The 22334-nt window shown below is 37.3% G+C and overlaps 1 protein-coding gene across 1 annotated transcript in view; it reads left to right on the top strand.

Moving 5' to 3' along the window:
* Dpp10 (dipeptidyl peptidase like 10) overlaps positions 1 to 22334 on the top strand; it is a 1470448-nt gene that overhangs the window by 364360 nt on the left and 1083754 nt on the right. The window lies entirely within an intron of this gene.

The raw sequence follows: 22334 nt of genomic DNA, 5'->3' as shown, positions 1-22334 counted from the left end.
ACTCTGAAGGAATTTCTCCAGAACTGGGTACACTTTTATATATCATTATAATTTCATTTTAACTACTGACTTATATTGTGTTTACAGAAATGAACAATAGGCTTTCATGTCTTACAAAAATGTTTTGAGCAAGTGATCATACACACACATGCACACACACATACACATACATATACATAAACACATACGTACATACACAAACACACACATACACACATACACACACACACATATATATACATATATATGTATATCCAAGCCAGGAATACTCAGTAGTCTTAATGAAGATTCCTTACAACTCAGTTGATAGTGTAGAGTGTCAAGAACTTTTCCAGCATTGGTGAAACCAGGGATTTGAACTCAGCACTCGAAAAAATAAAGCCATCAAAGCCAAAGATTGTGCTTACTTATACCATTTATAATATCACAAGTCCCAGTGGCAGTGGGAACAGGAAGTCCGTCCTAGCCCCTATACAGCCCCTGTGTTTTCATTCTTGTTCCCCTCCATGCTCTTCATGGGGTTAGTCTTTCGAGCATCCCATTACGTCTGCTGTGCTGATGATTTCCTGGCTACAACTTGACTCCTAAGTATTCTTTATGTTGTCTTCATAAATCTGGCTCTTTGCAAAAAAAAAAATTCTTGTTTAATTTGAGATATCTCAAAGAGCATATCAAATATTGAGAACTAGGTTCCCAGGATCAAAGACTTACTCCTTTATGAGACTACATGTGATAAATATTTCTTAAATAGTTTTTTTGCTACCTTTGGCTGTATGCCTAAATTATATTGCAGTGACATCAAAAACAGGAAAGTCATTCATTTACTTGGAAAAGCTGCATATTTTTGTATTATTTATGCTGAGGTACTCTGACAGATCTCGCTCTGTTTTTCATTTTCTGGCATTCGCTGCTCTTTTAAATTGCTATTTTAAAAATCATGTTTCTATTACTTTCAGGAATCTTTTTAGCTCAGTTATTCTGAAGGGAGGAAAAAGGACAGAAAGCAGTTTTGATCTGAGTTTTACTAACATTAAGATTCATTGACTCAATTAAAAAAGTCACAAAATGTGGGGGTTGGAGAGATGGCTCAGTGGTGAAGAGCCACACTGCTCTTGCAGAGCAACCAAGTTTGTTTTGCAACCCTCACATTGACTTCAGCTTCTGGGAACCGACCGTTCTCTTCAGTCATCCATGGGCTCCTGCATGCGTGTTTGCATATCCCACAAACACGCATGTGAGTTAAACAGAGACTATTAAAACGTATACTTGCAAAAAAGGTGAGAATTCTCCCAGACTTTACCATGGCAACAAATGTCCTGTGTTGACCATGACTTGCATGTCAGAAGCTTCTATGTGAAGTCAACAAGTATGTGTACGTGTGTGTGTGTGTGTTTGTGTGTGCGTGTGTGGTTGTATGTGGTTGTGTATAGAGATTAGTTTGTCGGCCCAAAACCCAATAAAGAAAGAGAAAACATTTTCTTCGTCATCCCACTGAGAAGATGCCTGTGCCCAAATAACTTCTCAACCCCTACTGTAGAAAGAAAGCCTAATGAAACTCAGAAGACTGCACGTAAAACAAAGGCAGGAAAATAGGAGGGACTTTCTCAGAAAAAGAGCTCCAGTGGGAGATGAAGGAGGGCAAAATAGGAGAATTCGGGTAAAATGACTAAAATTCTTTATATGATTATATGAAACCGTCAATAAAATTTGTAAACCCAGGCAAGAAGGCATGCACTAGTAAACCCAGTCAGTATTGGAGAGGTATCCATAGACAGGACTGAGGCTTACTACTGATCCAGTATGGCCAAAGCAATGGGCTGTGGGCTCAGTGAGAGAGAAATTGAGGAAAAATTTTGATGTTAGTCTCTGGCCTTTACACACACACACACACACACACACACACACACACACTCACACAGCTACACACTTGAATATATTCCTGCATGCATCTACAAAAAGTTAATTCACTTAGTTTGACTTAACAAGCATCATTTCATGCAAATAACATTTTTTTTTCTGAGTCACAAAAGAAAATAACTGTTAGTAAACCACCAATATGATAGAATAGGGGAAAAATTGATTTTTACAATCACATAATCCTTTGTAGACTTTGTGACAGTTCCATCCATGTCCTCAATGTATCTTGGCCGTTTCTGCCCCGACAATGTTTTTTTTTTTTTTTTTTTTTTTTTTTTTTTTTTTTTTTTTTTTTGTTAAATTTGTGATTTATGAATATGATTTAAGGAAAGAAGAGATTTTATTTATAGGACAGTAGTAAGAATTTTTAAAAATGCTATGGAGTGTGACCTCAGTAAGGTTGGTTTTTAGAATGTGACTGAGATACTTACAGGAGAGGTCAGACTCCAGCTTTGCAGTGAACATGGTTTCTCTGTTTTGTCTGTATTGGGTCAGTCGTTTCAATCATGAGGCACCAACTCTGTCTATTGAGGAGGTTAGTGACTTGTGGCACTGCACATTTTTATTGTCTCTCATCTGATTGTTATTGTTTCTGAAATAAGCCTACCTCTGACCATCATCAACTTCTAAAAATTGTGCTTTACACTTTTGATCTGTGGTAATCATGTTGTCACAGTGGTAAATTGTGTATCTCTGTGTTAGGAAAAGTAGATAAAGCTGGATGTTAAAATCACTGCAGAGTCATTCAATCTTTTGAATGAAACTTTCTGAGTCCAGGTCTTCCAGATACTACCTGATACATTCAGCAAGCTTATAATTTAAGTAATAATTTTTTACTAATTTTCATTAACATATTTGCTATACTGTTCGTTCATTCATTCATTGAGGATGATAAGAATTAAGAAGAATTAAAAATTTGGGGGGTAGATAGAGGGATTTCTCAGTGGATAGGAATTTTTGCTGTTCTTGCAGAAGATCAGATTTTAGTTCTGAGAACCTGTTTGGTGGGTAAAAACAATCCGTAATTACAATTTCATGAAATTTAGTTGTCTTCTGGCTTTCACAGAAACCAGGAGCAAGCATGACCATGGTAAACAGACATATATTAGGAAAAACACTAAAACACATAGAAAAAAGTTTCAAGGACTAAAATTGTAAGACAAGGACCAGATTAGCCAAACCTTGGGACATAGTTGCTAAGTAGGACATTTCCACTGTAGTAAAAAAAAAAAAAAAAAACAAAAATTCTCAATGTTGAGGATAGAGATACACAATAGTAACCATCGCTACTCAGGAGGCTGAGGAAGGAGAATCATGAGTTGTAAGTTACTCTGAGAAACTCCATGAAACAACTACCCCAATAAATAAATATATTTGAAAATTACAATTTTCTATGTATCTCTTAAAATAAATTAGGGATATACCTTCAAACATGGACACTTCAAAATGTTTAGGAAAATAAACCCTATAACTACCTTCTTCAGGAGTTAAACAATCTTAAGGAACGGAGCAATAGACGGGTAATGGGGGGAGGGGTCAGAGGAATACAGGCTATGCCCCATGTGTAATGAATACATGGATGAAAAAAATTCTTAGGTAACGCAATGCTATGTTAATGACTATATACAATGGAAAAATTTTAAAAAGAAAATGAATTTCAATACATCTGACCTTTAAAGGATAACAAAAGGGTAACAATAAACACAAGAAAAATTGCAAAGATGATTCAACAACTAAAGGCACTTGCTGCTATTTGAAAACAGTGGAGTTTATTGTCGCTATTTGGAAACTGTGGAGTTTATTGTATAGAACCCCAGTGTGTGGCTCACTATTGCCTGAAAGTCCAGTTCCAGGGAATGTGACACCCTCTTTTAGCCTCTACAGGAACTATAGCCATGTGCACCTACCCGTACACAGACACACACTGTAATTAAACATATAATAAATCTTAAAGTACATAATAAACACATATTTCTCTATTTTTCCCCATGTCCCTAGAACTATCATCTAAATTAAATTTTCTGATGGGCTTAACAACCAATGATATCTGAAGAAATTCAAACATAATCGTACTGTTTAAAAACCTGTACATTGAAGCTTACGTTGGGACACTTACTGCCATCAATGCAGAACTGAGAAATCAAGCTGTCCGTCTCACTACAAAGGCTGGAAGTGCAGATGGAACTTTTGCATTTGTCTCCAGCTTTCAATAAGCACTAACATTGTGGCAGCTGGATAACAACTTCCCTTCAGGTTTCAGCATGAGTGAATCTAAAATACTGAGGGCTGGAGAGATTGCCCAGGGGTTAAAAGTGTTTACTGTTCTTTCAAAGAACTTGAGTTCAGATCACAGTACTTACATCAGGTAGCTCTTCTTCCTTAACTCCATCTCCATAGACTCTTAAGCCCTCTGCTAGCCTCCATGGGCACCATACTAACATACACCTGCATATGTCTACACCTACACTTATACATACACCTACACACACACCTACACCTCTACATACCCTTACACATATACATATACAGAAACAGGACATAAATATCCAAAATATTACATTTGTCTTCTTTATTGTGATTACAGTTTCCTTTCCCTCGACTCCCCTTAGTTCTCCCCACTTCTCCTCCTCCCCAGATCCACTCTTTTTTGTCTCTCATTAGAAAAGCACAGGATTCTAAGAGATGACACCCAAACACGACAATAGAATATGAGATGAAGCAAAACTTTCATACTGAAGTTGGATATGGCAATTCAACAGGAGGAAAAGAGTCCCAAGAGCAGGCAAAACACTCAGAGACCCACTTGTTCTTTTGGTCATGAGTCCCATACACCCACTAAGGTAATTGCTATGATATAAATATAGAGGACCTGATACAGACCCCTATAGGCTCTGTGGCTGCTGCTTCCATCTCTGTGAGCACATATGTGCCTTACTTAGGTAACTCAGAGGTCCTTTTTTTTTTTCTAGTGTCTTCTATTCCCTCTGGCTCTTATAATCTTTCCTCTTCCTCTGTCACAGGATTCCCTGAGCTCTAGGGGGTGGGATTTAATGCAGATGTTAGACTTGCTTTCTGCATAATATCAAGTTGTGGGTCTCTGCATATCCATCCTCCTTTCTGCTTCCTGAGGAAATCTCTCTGATGATGACTGCTAAGGCATTGATCTATGAGTACAGCAGAATATCATTAGAAATAATTTTATTTGTGTTTTCTTTTGACCAGTAGTGTTTGGTTTCACCCTAGGTCTCTGGGCTATCTAGTTTATGGTGCTTGGTTACCCAAGCAATGGCAGGTATGAGTTTCTTCTCATGAAGTAGTTCTCAGTTCAAATAAAGTATTGGTTGGCCACTCTCACGCATTTGGTATCATTACCCTATCAAAATTTGTAGGCAGAGTAAATTACAAGAGTTAAGGTTTAGTGGCTGCGTTGGTGTCCATTTTTTTCTTTCAATAGCCTGCAAACTATGGTTTGTGGATTGTAGCTTGGTTATCAATTACTTTATTGCTAATATCCACTTGTAAGTGAACACATACTATATTTGCCTTTTGGGTCTCATTTACCTTAAGATAATTTTTTAAATTCCATTCATTTGCTTGCAAATATCATGATATCATTTTTAAAAGCTGAGTAATACTCCATTGTGTAAATATACCACATTTTTAAAATTCCTTCTTAAGTTGAGGGACAACTAGGTTGTTTCCAGTTTCTAGATAGGAGGAGGTTGGGAGTGGTTGGTTTGTGGAATCCTCAGGAAGTGTGGGCAGCTATGGAGGGAGGCTGTAGCTGGTCATTTGTTACTATGCCAGGGATAAGATTATGGAAATGGGTCTAGATCTCAGAGAAAATGAAGAAGGTCTGCTTTGAAATACAATTTTTAAAAATTATCTTGAAAATATTAACTGGAAGAAATTTCTACAAGTTTCTGCTCCCAAGGAATGTGAAGATTAAATTCAACCTAAATGTGACCTCAGGCACAAAAACAACCATAAAACAGAAATTTGTTATAACTAACTAAACAAACATGTGGAAATCTCATGATTTTAGAACAATTGCCATTGAAATAAAAATCCTGAAAGTTCTTATCCTTCAATCAAAATAGAAGGGAAATAGGTATACATAATGCTTGTAAGGACACAGAGAAAATAGGTGGGTTTGTATATATTTCTCACGAGAATTTTGAATGATCTTAATTCCAAGTCAGTCTGGGTGTGCAGAATGATTCTCCAGCACTGAGAAGGGAAATAAATCATGAGTTTGAGGAGTCTATCCTGGGCATATAGTGTGATCCTGATCAAGGTGAGAAGTTTTGGGTTTAATTTGATCAATGTTACTTTGGCTTGTAGACAGACAGACAGACAGACAGATATGTAAATAGTTATGTAGATAGATATGTAGATAGATAGATATGTAGACAGACAGACAGATGTTTTCAACATGCTGTAGCTTGATTTTTGCATAAAAAGGTACATGTGGTGACAATCATGGTAGAGGGCACTCTTCCATGTTTTGATATCAGAATTCTCAGCTGATCGATAGACTTCACTCACACACTCTCAGAAGTGCTTTTAATATGGAACGCTTTCCCAGTTAGTGGCTGGTGAGATGGGCTGTCAAAGTGATTTTATTTTCTTCACAATTATTTTGAAAATTTCTTATGGGAAGCATATTTTTATCATAAATGAGGAAATTGAGCTAGTCATGGAGTTACACACATGGAGTACCAGTCTGGGGAAGAGGAAGCAGAAGAGCAGTGACTTGGAGATAAGTCTGAGTCACATACTGAGTTCCTGTTCCAGACAAAACCAAAAGCAAAATAAAACAGTGTAGCCACTGAAGAAAAATTTTCATTATCTTCTAGTGAAATTGAAAACACAATTACTATTTGACCAAGCTATCACAATATTGGAAATCTATCCAAGATAAAATTCACAAAATCCTGTATGCAGGCACAGATGGCAAATTCACTGGCTGCAACTCAAATATTCTACAGAGCATAAATGATTGACCAGGTTCTATTACATCTACATGATGGAATAATACTTGGCAATAAGAGGAAAGATGTGTTATAAAATTTGTATGATACTGGGTCACACGGGTCATTTTCACACAAAATGCTAAGGTCCACCTGGCACAGTCACCCATACCTTTCTGCCCTCCTTTTCTTGGATCCTTTCTTTTTTCCAGACTTAATAGTTCTACTTTCATATCATTTGTATTTATATGACTTTCTGTATCTTTTTCTTTATTCTTATATTATTTTATTTATTTACATTCCAAGTGTTGTCTCACTTCCTGGCCCACTCTCCCAGAGTTCCTCACTTCATCCTTCCTCCACTGTGCCTCTAAGAGGATGTGGCCCCACCTAAACCCCCAGTATCTCCCTTCCCTGGGGCATCTAGAAGTTAGAGAAATTTTGTGTATCTTTTAGATACTAATTCAATTCAATTAATGTGACAATCTCAGGTATATCAATTCTCTGCATAAAACACAATTTCATTCTGTTATCTGAAAAAAATCCCTAGTAAAAGAAAAATTGTCATATTTTTGTTATCCACCTTCTGATGATGGACACCTATTATTGTTAGTTATAAGTCTTACAGGACTTTAATATCTAGAATGTATAGAAAAATAAAAAAACTAAATAACAAGACAAATAACACAGGCAAAATAATGGGTTAATGAAGAGAACAGAGAGTTCTCAAATTATGTACAAATGGTCAATATACCAGAGAAGAATAGTATACTAATTTAAACAACCACCTAGATGGATTTGAAGGGTGATTATTTACATTAGAAAACCAATCACAAAAGACTAATATGTTGTAGTTACAATTATATAACTTTTTAAAATATATATATATATACATATGTGTGTGTATATATACATATATATATATATATATATATATATATATATATATATACTTTATTTCTTTTTACAGTCCAGTCTTTATCTTTATCCCTCTCCTGATCCACTCTCTGACTGTTCTACATCCCATACCTCCTCACCGTCTCCAAGAGGATGTCCCCATCCCCATACCCCCATCCCACCAGACCTCCCAACATCCTGGAGCCTGAAGTCTCTTTGGTGTTTAGTGTATATTCTCTCACTGAGTCCAGACCCGGCAGTCCTCTGCTGTATTTGTGTCAGGGGCTTCATATACGCTGTTATATGTTGCCTAGTTGGTGGCTCAATATCTGAGCGATCTCGGGGGTCCAGATTAGTTGAGACTGCTAGTCTTTCTATAAGGTTTCCTTTCTCTGTGGTTGAATCATATAACATTTTTGAAAAAAAAAATTAAAAATGTAGAAAAATGGAGCAAACGGTGGAGATAGTGTAAGGATTTGTTATGAAGGCCTGCTCTTCCTGCTGATGCAGTACTCTGGTGTCTTGGTTGAGAAGATAGTAGGATCTATCAAAGTTTTATGACATCACATGCATGTGCACATTAACAAACACGAACAAACATGGATTCCTTTAAAAATAACAAAGATCTTAACAATATTAGTAGTCTATTTAGCACTATACAAATACCTGTTTCTTGAATCTGCTTTTATATACCAATATAAGATGACACTACTGTAAGACATCCATAAACATTTCATGAGATCATGTATACTTTTCTGGTAACTTTCCTCGGATTTAAAGCTATATTAAAATATCTTTCAATGTAAAATGAAAGACATGCCAGTGTGGACAGAGGAAATCTCATGGGGCTCAACCCCTAGATAAAGAACTTTAGGTAACTAACTACTACTGAGAAAGGGGGAATTGGCCTTTCCCAGGGACAAGCCCATAACTGGTTATTCAGTACAAAGTATTTAGTTGTAAAACTATAGACACAGAAACCACACTAGACAGACACAGAAGGTTGTATGTGTAAGAGTGTGTGTGTGTGTGTGTGTGTGTGTGTGTGTGTGTGTGTGTTTACCAATTTGAGAGGAAGTGGGGAAAGAGGGCATGGGAGAGTTTGGAGGAAGTAAAAAGAAAGGAGGAAGTGATGTAACTGTATTTTAATTTAATATTTTAAATTAGAAATGTGAAAAAAAGATGTAATTTAAAATCAGGATTTATCAGGATGAGATTCAGACATACTTTTTTCAAGGGAAATAAAGTCAGCCTCCAAGACAGTGCATACAAACTGAAAAGACTATAATAGTCTTAATGAAAGTAACAAAACTAAGATAAGTCATATAAAATATCTGCATGATAGATGGAAATGGTCTCAGATAAGTTAAGCTGAAGCCTCAGAGAAACACATAGGAAATAGTGAAAATATATTACTACAAATAATAAGAATCACAATAGCAATGGTGGGTGTATGCCCGTATTCCTAGCATTTGGAAGGAGGAAGCAGGAGAATCTGAAATTTGAGTTCAATGATGGTTTTGAGATCAGCACGCGCTGTACAAGCTCTGGTATAAAATACTGAAATAATAATGAAAAAATAATAAGTGGTCATAAAAAATGGTTCAGTATGCAAGGATGCTTGTTGCCAAAGATGACAGCTACCAGGACCATATACTAAATGGAGAGAACTGACTCAAATGAATAGTCCTCTGATCTTTACAACTGTACCCCCAATAGCATTATAAATAAATATAATTAAAAATTTAAAAATTAAAGAATAATTAAAATATATGGTGATTTCCCTAAAATAGTGAAAATAAAATGGATGCTTAGATACAAATTGTAAAAGGATGGTCCCCACATAAGCATGTTGAAAATGCACTGATCACCAAATACACATATTCACACATTATAGAAAACATACTCACCTCTCGAAACAAGCCTCTTTTTGTCTAAGTATTTTCTGAGAGTCAACACAGGAACTATTGCTTGAACCTGACAGTGAGGAGGTTGCTTTTTATTTATGCTACGGTCATAAAATATCCTGATGAGAATCAACTTAAGGGGAAAATAGTATCATTAAGTTCACAGTTCTATGTTAAAGTCCTACCATGGTGAAGTCAAAGCAATAGGTACTTGAAGCAGTGAGTCATTTCTATAGTCGACAGCAGAGAAAAATGAACTTTCTGCATGCCTGCTTTGTTCTCTGTGCATATAGAGTCTAGAAAATGATGCCACTCAAAACAGTTGGGTTTTTCCACTACAACTAAAGTAAGCAAGACAATTCCTCACAGACATGCTCACCTTATCCAGATAATTTTTCGCAAAGACTTTTCTCTCAAGTAAGTTTAGATTATGTTCAGTTGACAATGAGAAATATTCATCATAACTGGCAAGACAGAAGCCAAAAGATTATTCTTGTTAGTACACTTAGAGGTGGGGGCAAATCAATTCAGAATTATAGTTCAAGAAAACTGACATAGAAACAAACACATTTGCAAGAAGACAAAAGACATTTTAACAAAAAAGAGTTGCACTAAAGAAATTTCTAAAGGCTATTTTCCTCAAAGTAAAAAGATTTCAAAAGGGTTGATAATTGCAGAAGAATGTAGAGCAGAAAAATTAGTTAGTATGCAAGTAAATATAGTAAATATTATCTATAAAAATAAATGACTCCAAAATGATAATCTCTGTATGATGTTTAATAACACTCCTCCATGTTGCTCATGCAAGCAACTTTAAGCTCAAATTTGTGTGTGTGTGTTTGTGTATGTGTATGATTTATATTTGTATATATATATATATATATATATATATATATATATATAATAAAATTATATATATAATAAAATTAAAACCAAAGGAAGATAAAATCTATAGATACATACTGATTAATACTTGTATGTTAGAAAGAACTGATGAACATTAGCATATCTAAATATTATTCAAGTTCTCTAAATTTAAGCATGAGCCATTTGTGTCTCTGAACCTAGAGAACAAAAACCATTAACAGTAGACTAGGCAAGGTTGAATAATAAATCTCTACTATACTAGTTTACTCAAAAAGCAATAACAAAATATCTGAGTTGGCGTGAGAGAAAACATAGGAAAGTATTTTTCTTTTGTTCTAGAGTCAAGTCATCTGAGAACTGGGAATAAGCATGGTAATGCTCTCCCAAGAGCTCTCTGTGTTCCTTAGATGGCTGCCTGGTTGGTTGCATCTCCCTGTGTGGTTCTAGGACTCAACACACAGATGCTGAGAGAAAATAAGCAAGCAACTAAGAGCTGTGTTTCTTCTTACTAGAGCATCAAGTAGGATCCAAGACTTATGACCTCAGTAACATTAGTTACATCCCAAGTACCCCAGCTCCATATACCATGTCAATAGGGGCTAGCTATTTAATATATAAATGTGATCAAACATAAATATCTAAACTGCAATACCTAATGAAGTAACCAAAATAAATATAAAATAATTTTCATTCTAATAGGCTACAATGTAACTCAAGACACTGAGAAACCAGTGGATGAGGAGATACAGTTCAGGAGATAAGATCATTTGTTTGCCCTTCAAGGAAACTCAAGTTTTGTTCCTAGGGTGTGACTCATAATGGCCTAAAATTCCAAGTTCAGTGGAGCTGATATACCTGTTTGGCCTCTGAAAGCATCCTTGTACTTGTGACATATGCACACACAGACACCGATCCCCAAACACATATTTAATAAAGATACAAGTAAACCAAGAATAAACAGAAAAAGGACTGAAAATGCAGAAATAGTCATGTGATTGTGCAGGACTGATCACATGTGATGAGATGACTTGAGGTTTTTTTTCTGATATTGTTAAGTGCAATCATCATATACTAAGCAGCTCAAAGGTCATAACTGTGCTCCTTATAGTTCTGCACGTAAGAAAGACCCCTGAGTCCATGTGGTCTACAGCTAAGTGATCAATAGTCCAATTTTTTTCTAAAGGATCAGTGGGAAACTTCATTTCTTGTTCATCAGGGTTTGGGGAATAATTTGGTTCCTCACAGGTATAGTTTTAATTCCCACTATATCCTTATCAGCAAATTAAGATACACCTCAACATCTGTAAGGCTGCTCCATCAGACTATCCCTAAGTCCTCTTCTTCTAATAGGGAAGCCAGTAGCTGTAGTTCTTTTCAGTTCACATTAACCAGAAAGTACTGGCTAGTTCTCTTAATTTAAAGCATCATCAAATGAGACCTGTTTAGAGAGTCCACAGTCTTTTCCTATCTTAAGAAATATATGCAAGGCATAAAGTACCACTCATGTTTTTCAGGTATTGGGAGGCAACATATTTGGGAATAATGGGTTTCCCTCTGCAGTGATAAAATATAACAAAAATCAACTTGAAGGGGAAAGGAGTTCTGTTGGCTCATAGTTCAATGGTAGTTATCAGAAGCAGAGAGTCACCAAAACTTGCTGATGTTCAAGTTGCTTTCTCTAGTTTATATTGTTCAGGATCACAGTTAAGATATGGTGTCCCTCACAGTGGGTAGGCCTTCCCACCTGTGGTGATTGCCAACTTGATCCATCCTATAATCAATGAAAGACTAGCTAGGTTGGGTTGGCCTGTGGGCATGTGGATTGTCTTAAGTCATATGGAAAGACCCAGTTGGGTACTATTCCCTAGGCAGGGGCTTCCAAACTGCCTAAAAGTGGGAAAAGGAAGCTGAGCAGGAGCAAGCAAGCTGTATGCATGCATTGATTCCTCTCTGCTCATGATTGAATGTGATTGCCTGCTTCAAATTCTTGCCTGTGTAACTTTCCTTTCAGTGATAGACTATAGCCTACAGTTGTAATCTAAAATGGGTCTGTTCTACCCTAAGTTAACTTTTGTCCAAATATTTTAACAAAACAACCGAAATGGAAGCAAGACACTAGCACATCTACTGCAGACAAGACACAGGCATGCTGGGATCCTGAGCAATCCTTTGGATATATTCTTGGACGTTTTTCTCTTCTGTAACTTCAGATCCTGTCTAGCTGGTGATTAACACTAACTACTCTTTGGGGCTAACTTAAAGAAGAAAGAATATTTCAAGCTTACTTGAAGTTTACCAAAGGAGAACTCCAAAATGTACAAGGTTGTGATATGTATTTAATTTATGTAAAATCTAAAATATTCTATATTCTAATGATCAGATAAATTTTTGCTCTGCCAAGCCACTTTGCTAGTAATGTGGGGGATCGGAGTGGAAGATCATATTCTAGGTCCTGAGTAACATGAGAAATCATCCAAGAAACTTAAATGCATACCTGAAGAAGTCAGGACTCTGACATTTTTCTTTCTGCAAAAAGAGTAAGACACACATTAAGGGGATGGGGAGATGTCTCAGTCAATAAAAGGATTGATCCCCATGAGCCCACGCTTCAAAGAGCGGGGTATGATGCTTTGTACCTGTAATACCAGACATGGAAGGGTAGAGACAGGAGGGTTCCTTTAGCTTGCTGGCCTGCAAGCGTAGATGAGCTCTAGGTTCAAGGGAGAGACTCTATCAAAAACAGAAGGTTGAAAACAATTGAGAGAAATAGCCAAAATTAACCTCTCCTCTCCATACACATATTCACGCACATGCATAATACACAAAGACTACCACATTTACATACACAGACTCACGCGCGCATGTGCAACGTACACACACACACACACACACACACACCGCACAGTCACATAGTCTCACATTAAGGTCAACACTCTCACTGAAAGTAGAGTAAAAAGTAAATCTGAAGGTGTAACAAATTTAAATAAAGGACAACAATACCTGAGGAGGCAGACCAATGTGGTAGAATAAGCCCATGAATTAGAGTTGGAAAGTTAGCTTGGATTAGCAGTTCTGTAGACACACATCACTGTTAAGTATTTAGGAACTTTGTGAGAGCTGGTGGCTATACAACTGGCATCTTGAAATCAATTCTCCTGAGAGTATTTACCATGAAAGTCCTCAAATGTTTTTTTTTATCTCCCCCAAGTAGAATCCCATAATTATGATGTTACAGGGACAGTGAGACACAACACTCTGTAAAAGGGGAAGCAAGTATCATGGCTGTACAGAGAACTTCAAAATGAACAAGATGATAGTACATCTCAACATTTCTGAGTTATCACATAGTCTGAATTTTGATAACCAAGTAAATTTCACTCTCTTAACCCAGGTCGGTGATAAGGTGGTGGTTATGGATACCACTAGAAATCATTTAAGAAGTTGATTTAATTTACTTTTAATACATTTTTTAATTGAAATAGAATTGCATCACTTTGTTTCCATTTCAGCCTTCTCATCTCTTCCAGATACCCTTTCTCAAACATCTTATGTAATCCTTTAAATTGATAGTCTCTAATAATTAAGTTGATATCTCTAATTATATTTGTCAGTGTGTGACCGTGTGTGTGTGTGTGTAGTGTGTGTAATTCCCACCCCTCATCAAAGAAACTTCTCTTTATATTTTGGGAGTTTAAATAAAGGACTAGCAAGGGAGGTGAACACAAGACACTCTCTGAATCTTGTTTGAAAGCTTTGGTAACCAAAGACAGACAACATGGCTGCTACTTAGAGAAAAGTGGAAGTCAAACTTTAGATCACTAACACTGTTAAGGAGCCCACACATGTTCTCAGCACTGGTGTCTGACCCAGTTTGCTGGTTACCACCAGAAATATTGACTATTAACTATTAAAAGAAAGCATGGTTCTCATATTCATTATATGTGTGTACTCAAGTGCATGTACTCATGTGCACACACATTCTCACGCATGCAGAAAGAGAAGGAGACATTGAAATTATAGATTACATTTGTTTTTAGACACTTTTGCATATGATGATTCTTATGGTCCATCTCCTTGTCACACCTGTCACTCACTGCCCCGACCTTTGCAAATCTGTCTCTCACATTCATGTCTACTCATTTTGTTTTGCGGCTCAGTGAGATGAACCATTGCTCTATGTCACCAGGACTTTGGCACTATCTGTTGGAGATTTGCAGGCTCCTCAGTGGGTATACATCAAAGAGAGTGGCTTCCGCTTTTCCAGAATCTAGCAAAAGACAATAGTTCTGAGATAAAGGGAAGAGTCCTGTGGTGTGCCTTTCCTCTGTTTGGCCATTTTGTTGATAGAGCTGTTATTGTGTTCACTCATTCCAGGTAATTTATATTTTCCTAAGAGATAGAAGAGGGATATTCTTTGACATTCTGGCACACTGTTTGGAGAATGAGGTTCTAGAACATTGAACAAAGGGACTGGCACATTCAGCCACTGACAATCTCCCAATCTTACTTTTACAGTGTTGGACCATTTCAGCCCTCCTCAACAAGAATGCATTGTTCCTCAGTGTGCATAGTAGGATGGTCCTAAAATACACCAGCTATGCATTATAGAAGGATCTCATAAATTGTCTAATCTGACTCAGGATTTCTCATCATCTTGTCTTCCTGCCTTGGCAAGTCGCTGGAGTTCTCTGAGCATGCGCCTTGACTTATCACCATCCTTTGCTAGCAATTCCCTTTCAGATTAAAGAAATTATAAGAAAGAAAGACAGTCAGAAAAAGAAAGGGGGAGGGAGGGGGAGAGGGAGAGGGAGAGGGAGAGGAGGAGGGAGGGAGACAGATGTATTCCGGTGCCTGTAAAGGCCAGAAGAGGTCACTGGAACTCTTGGAGCTGGAGTTACAGGCAGCTGTGAGCTACCTAGCATGAGTGGTAGAAACTGAACTCCAGATCTCTGGAATAGCAGCAAGAATTCTAAATGTCTCCATGTCTCGAACTCCCATAAGTAGCTTTTACCTAAAGATAAAGAAGAAACATCCGAGATCAGAGCTTTCATGCTGGCTTCTTCCCTACTTCACATGGCTCCCAACATAGAAAAGTGAGACATTCATATTACACACACACACACACACACACACACACACACACACACACACACACACGAGAGAAAGACAAAGAGAGAGACAGACAGAGACAGAGACAGAGACAGAAACAGAGAGACAGACTTAAACATTTTTAAAGTTTGATAAATTCACTTTAAATTCGCTTAGTACTTAGTCTTAGTCTATCTGGTCCTTGGCCTTTTTTTTTTGTGTGTGTGTGTGTGTGTGTGTGTGTGTGTGTGTGTGTGTGTGTGTGTGTGTGTGTGAAGACTTGATTATGGTTTTAATGTTATTCCTTGTAATGTCTTTGCCTAAGCTACTTATTTATATCTTCTACCTTTAACATTGGTAGAGCACATGTGTATAGAAGCCCAGACATCTCTTCTAATTTTTCCAGTTTTTGGAGTATAAGTTAATATGTTTATCGAATGATAGTCTGAATTTCAAGGAAAGCTGTTGTAATAACAATCTTTACTTCTCTAACTTTGTTGATTTGAAAATTCTCTGTTTTTCTTTCTGTCAGGTTATCTGTCAATCTTATTAATATTGATGGGGAAGAAGTATCTACTCAAATACATTTTGTTTGAAAATAATGATATATAATTCCTGTGTGCTCATTTAAAAATAAAAAGGTAGTTTTAAAATTTTAATGATATCTTGTAGTTTATTTATTTTGAGAAATAGCATAAGTTTTGTTAGGATGGAGATCCCTGTATATGCTAGAAAGAGTCACACAATATAGCCCCATGTGGATATATTGGGGGAAGGGTTATTTGCACAATTTTTGCTAACAACGTGACCTAACTATAATATGTGTGAAATGAAAATAATTTACTATAACATAAACTCTTTCCACAAGTGCCTTCTCATTGGCTTGGGAACACTATGAACACTTGTGAGCATGTGTGTCTGGGAGGGGAGCAGCACTGTACCAAGATAAATCTTTCAGAGCTCTGCTCTCAGTCCCGAGGCTCCCCTCCCCTGCAGGGTGCTTCCATAACATAGTGCCTACTGAAGATGCTTCCAGCTTTACTGTCATTCTCAGGTCACTTGCATACATGAGTAATCAGGATTTCCAGGAACTACTCACATATTCAAAACTCTTGGAAAAGAAAAACAAAACAAAAAAGAATTGGCCACATCTCCTCAAAGCTTTTAGTAGGAAATATATGTTTATAAAACTAAGTATGACAGCAGTAGGGAAGATGTTGTAGTATTAGATATTCTGAAGGGCTTTGTTTTTTCTTCATTTTAAGATATTTTTGTATTTTTTACTTTTGAGGTTAAAGTATAATTATATTTCTCTCTTCCTTTTCCTCCCCTACATCCTCCTCTATTCCTCTCTCTGCTTACCTTCAAATTCGTGGTCTCTTTTGTCATTAATTGTTATTGCATACGTGTATGTGTGTGTGTGTGTGTGTGTGTGTGTGTGTGTGTGTTTGTGTTCACGTGCACATGCTTATACATTCCTAAATATAACCTGTTCAGTCTGTATGCTATTACTTGTATGTATGTTTTCAGGCTCACCATTTGGCTGTGGGCTATCAATTGGTCTTCTCTTTCCTGGGGATGTCGTCTTTCCTGCTCCCAGCTTCCTCAATTGCCTGTAATTCTTCATGTATGATGAGAGCTTGTGGATTGTTCCCTATCTAGTTTGGCACATCCAGTGGTGTCATTCTTGTTTATCATACACTTTGGCAGTCATATCATTAATGTATTTATTCATTTTACATCCCAATATCAGTTCTCTTTCACACAGCTCCTCTCTCAATTATTCCCCCCTCGTCTTCTTCTCTGAGAAAGGGGAGGCCTACCTTTATCCTGGCACATCAAGTTACTGCAAGACTAGGCACATCCTCTCTCACTTATGCCAGACAAGGAGTGTTGCGGCCTGAGCTGCCTCATGCTTGGGCGTTAAAAATGTTGCAGACCGCTCTATTAATGTTGGGACCCCGCACTGCCAAAAGCCTTGGGGACTAACTTGTTAGCCTGCACTGCCCCAAGCTGCTCAGGTCTGTGGGTTGGGGTACAGCAAGAGAGAGAGTGAGGACGGACTCAAAGAATGGAGACCAGGCAGAGTGTGATTCAATCCCGTTTATTCTTCAGTCTCTCTTCGTCTCTCCAAGTCCTAAGTCTTGAATTCCTAGTCCCTAGTGCCTCCACGTTCTAAGTTACTTCTTCCAAGTGCTAAGTGCCTAATGTCTAAAGCCTAATTCCAAGTTCTTCCTCCAAGTGCCAAGTGCCTAATTCTCTGTTGCAAGTGTCTAACCTTATTCCTAGTTCCAAGTTGTACTCTCTGAAGTGTCTGATTCTCTGTTCTACAAATTGTTCTGAACTCTCCTGTCTGCCTCTTGCCTTTTATGTCTCACTTCTAAGCCATGCCTCTAAGTCATGCCTTTAATCATGCCCTTAGGTCTTGTCTCTAAATCTGATCTCTAAGTCATATCCTTAAGTCACACACCTTTAAGTCTCACACACCCAAGGGAAAATCCTGGGTAGCTAAAGCAAGATGTTATCAGAGTGTGCTCAGCTGTTGTATGCTAATGTAATCAAGTCTCTTTTCAGGGTATATGGCTCAAGATGGCTACAAGGATGATAGCCGCCTTCTGTTGGCTCCCCACAAAGGAGTTTCAGTTATGGGAACAGGATCTATAGACAGGGAACAGATTCAGGGATAGCCCCTCTTCTACTTGTTGGGAGACCCACATGAAGACTGAATTGCACATCCACTTCATATGTGGAAGAAGCTTATGTCCTCTCTTTGGTTGGTGTTTCAGTGTCTGATGTCCTGCAGGGGTCTAGGGTAGTTGACTCTGTTGGTCTTCTTGTAGAGTCCTTATCTTCTCTTGGTTCTTAGATCTTTCCCCAACTCTTCCACAAGACTCCCTGATCTCCATCTAATGTTTGGCTGTGGGTCTTTGCATCTGTTTTGGCCAGCTATTGAGCAGAACTTCTCAGAGGACAGCTATACTAGGATCCTGTTTGTAAGCATACCAGAGTACTATTTTTTTTATTGAATATTTTATTTATTTACATTTCAGTTGTTATTCCCTTTTTCCGTTCCCCGAAGAAACCCCCTATCCCATCTACCCTCCTCCTGCTTCAATGAGGGTGTGCCCCTACCCACTCACCCACTCTGGCCTACCTGCCCTCAAATTCCTCCACACTGGGGCATCCAACCTTCACTGCACCAAGGGCCTACTCTACCACTGATGCCCAACAAGGCCATCCTCCAATACATATACAGTTGGAGTCAGGGGTTCCTCCATGTGTGCTCCCAGGCTGGCTGTTTAGACTCTGGGAGCTCTGGTTGGTTGGTATTGTCGCTGCAGAGTACTATTCATAGTGTCACAGATTACGTCTATAGTCTCCATCGCGGATCTATCTTTGTTCCCTGCACATTTTATAGGCAGGACATATTTTGCATCAAAGTTTTTATGGGTAAGTTGCTGTCTTTATCCTTCCTCTGGAAGTCCTGTCTAGCATCAGGAAGTGGCTACTTTTAAAGTGCATATATATATATATATATGTGTGTGTGTGTGTGTGTGTGTGTGTGTGTGTGTGTGTGTATTTACATAGGCCTGACTTGAGTTCAGAACGGGAACCAAATACCTTCACTATAAACACTCATATTTTACTAATTGTATGAAAAATTGCCCCTAAATGTAATGCTATTTAAAATAGTTTTATTAGTATACATTAGTTATATATATTTCATTGACATGTTCATTCATACATAATATTATTATCATAGTCTTCTACAGTATACTCTTCTGTCCCCTTTTTGTTCCCACTGATCATTCTATCTTCCCAGTTAAAGCTCTTCCCTTTACATCCACTGTTAGCTGCATAGGATCATGTCCTTAGCCTTGCTAATAATGCTTAATTAGTAGTCTCATGAAATTATTGAGCCTATGAAATTGTGGATCTTTTTATGACTTTGAATTATTCTTTTAAACTCATATTGTCTACAAATCATCTAATTGAATCATATGAATGAAATTTTAGGTAAAATTTGTAGGTACTATAGCATTTCTTCTGTATAATGCTGCTAAAAATTAGTATTTGTTGACCTCAATCAAGTCAATGCTGTCAATGTACAAGAGACTGACTAAAAAAGACACAGGAACAGTTAGATATATTTGTTTTTCTTTGTATACATTTGAAATCATAGACTATTGCTTCCTATCAACTATTTCTCAAAAACATTTAAAAATGAATTTATACAGCAGGTTATTCATATAACCCATCATGGAAAACCATTAGATTTTTTTCCTCAATCACTACATCCCAAAAAGAGCAGTTCAAATTTTGTTTATATTTTTTGTGACAAATACACAGACCAAAAAGAAATATATGGGAAGAAAGGTTATATTTAGCTTCTGATTCACTCCATCATTAAAGGAAAGTCATGGCAGGAACTGAAAGCATCATATTCATAATCTAGAGCAGAAAGAGTAAAGCACCCAAGCTGCCTGCCCACTAGCACTGAGCTAGTTTGCTTCATGCTTGCACAGTTCAGTGTCCTTGCTTAGGCACTGAAGCTTAGTGCTGTTTACACTGGACTGTGGGCAATTAACATTCAAGACATTCCTCCACAGACCTGGCCATAGGCTAAGCTGAGCTAAGCCATCTCAGAGACTATCTTCCTGATTGATTCTAGGTTGTGGCAAATTGACAATACAAAATAACCAGCTCCTTCACTAAGTATAATTGAGATTTAAATTAATATCCTTCATTTTGGGTTGTAAAACTAGAGACAAAACAAATATCTCCATCTGTTTCTTCATATTTCTAAGATTTGCACTTCCATCAAAAACAAAGTAGACTTGTGACCTGAATTTAAGAATGTAAACTTACTAAGTTTCCATGGGAAGGACCACAAACACCTTGATCTAAAATTGCCTAAAACTTGTATGTGCAGGCCACCAAGGTCACATTTGTGACTTCTGTAGATCCAGTCAACTACTACTTGCTGGTTGTTTTTCAGATACTTCTCTATCAGTAACAAACAAAACCTGAACTCAGGTAGGAAGTAAACACCAATAACTTTAATGTAAAGTCTGAGAAAGATCAATGTTCCTGTGTATTAATTCAACACATACCTTAGACAGGAATGATGGCTCAGCAGTTAAGAATACTTGGTCTTCTTACAGAAAACCTGAGTTCTTTTCCCATTATTCACACCAGGCAGCTCACAACCACAGGCAACCCTAGAATTCAAGGGATGCACTGTTTTGGTTTCCATGGGAATATACACTTGTATATACCTACTCATCCCTACATACACAGACACAGACACATGCACACGCACACTCACACGCACACACACACACACACAGATAGATAGATCAAGTGAAATCAGGTGGTTCAACACATTCACCATAGGTCGTGATCTATAAAGAGAGCTATAATTCAGAGATGAGTAAGTACAATTTTTCTCCCCACAGGGCTCTTTCTTTAGAGTAATCAACAGACAAGAATTGTAAAATTGGTGCTCTACTGTGAGTCTGAACAATTCATAGGCATAACAAACCTTACCTAACTGTGAATGGGCTATTTGGGGACTGACTTTTTGTCACTCTGATCAGAACAGAACAGCTTGCTTAAGCATCCAATGAAACATTAACCTTAGGTCAAACTTGCAGATTAGCAAAAAAAAAAAAAAAAAAAAAAAAAAAAAAAAAAAAAAAAAAAAATAAAGATGTAGGAGGCTTCTCATGACACTATTATAATCTAATACACTATTTTCAAGGAAAACAAATGTGTAAATTGGTACTTGCTTAAAACTCCTTTTAAAATGTAAGAAATTTTGATGTAGCTTTAAAGTTATGAGTGCATCATTACTCCAAAGTAAACTGCTAACCAGCAATAATCACATATTTCATTATATATATATATATATATATATATATATATATATATATATATATGCATGAACATACACTCTGTGAGCATATTGGAAGGTTTGCAAATTGGTCATTTATGGGTAAACTGAAGAAATGACTGATTAACATCAGAAGACTAATGCCTCTCAAAGAAAAACAGAAAAAAGTGTAGTATACTGCTAAACATGTTTCTTTTAGTGTGAGTATGTTTGTGTGTATATGCATTTGTGTGGTGTTGTGTGTGGTATATGTGCACATGTATGTGTAAAAGAGCATATGTGCACATGTGCAGTCCACAGGAAGTAGGTGAGTGTCCTATTTTGTTCTCTGTGTTATTGTTCTGAAACAGGATTCTTCTCTGAGCTATAATCTTTCAAGTCTTCTGGCAGCCAGCAATCTTCAGAGATGTCCCTGTCTCTGCACCACTCTTTGACAGGTGGTCGTGCCAGCTTGTTATATAGGTTATGGTATCTGAACTTGGGTCCTTAGGTGTGTGCGGCAAGTCCCCTGTCGAGTCACCTCTCCAGCCCCAATCTACCCAGTTTTCCGGAAATACCGAAATTCAATCACTGCTTTGATGAAATGGCCTGATTATCTACTTTTAGCAACTGTGGGATTGACTCTTTTAAACTTTTTGTGGTGCATAATCTAAGTCTGTCAAAAAAAAAAACAATTTAATGCTTATTATTATTTCCATTTTAGAGATAAAGAAATTGAAGACTGGCTGCATAAATTGATTTAAATACAACTACTCGTAAGTGTAAGTGGTATAATTAAATCTCAGGGAA

This window comes from Arvicanthis niloticus, chromosome 10 (genome assembly GCF_011762505.2).
Source record: "Arvicanthis niloticus isolate mArvNil1 chromosome 10, mArvNil1.pat.X, whole genome shotgun sequence".
NCBI lineage: Eukaryota > Metazoa > Chordata > Mammalia > Rodentia > Muridae > Arvicanthis > Arvicanthis niloticus.
Note: the sequence above shows the minus strand (reverse complement) of the source record. Positions and strands in the feature narration are given on the sequence as shown.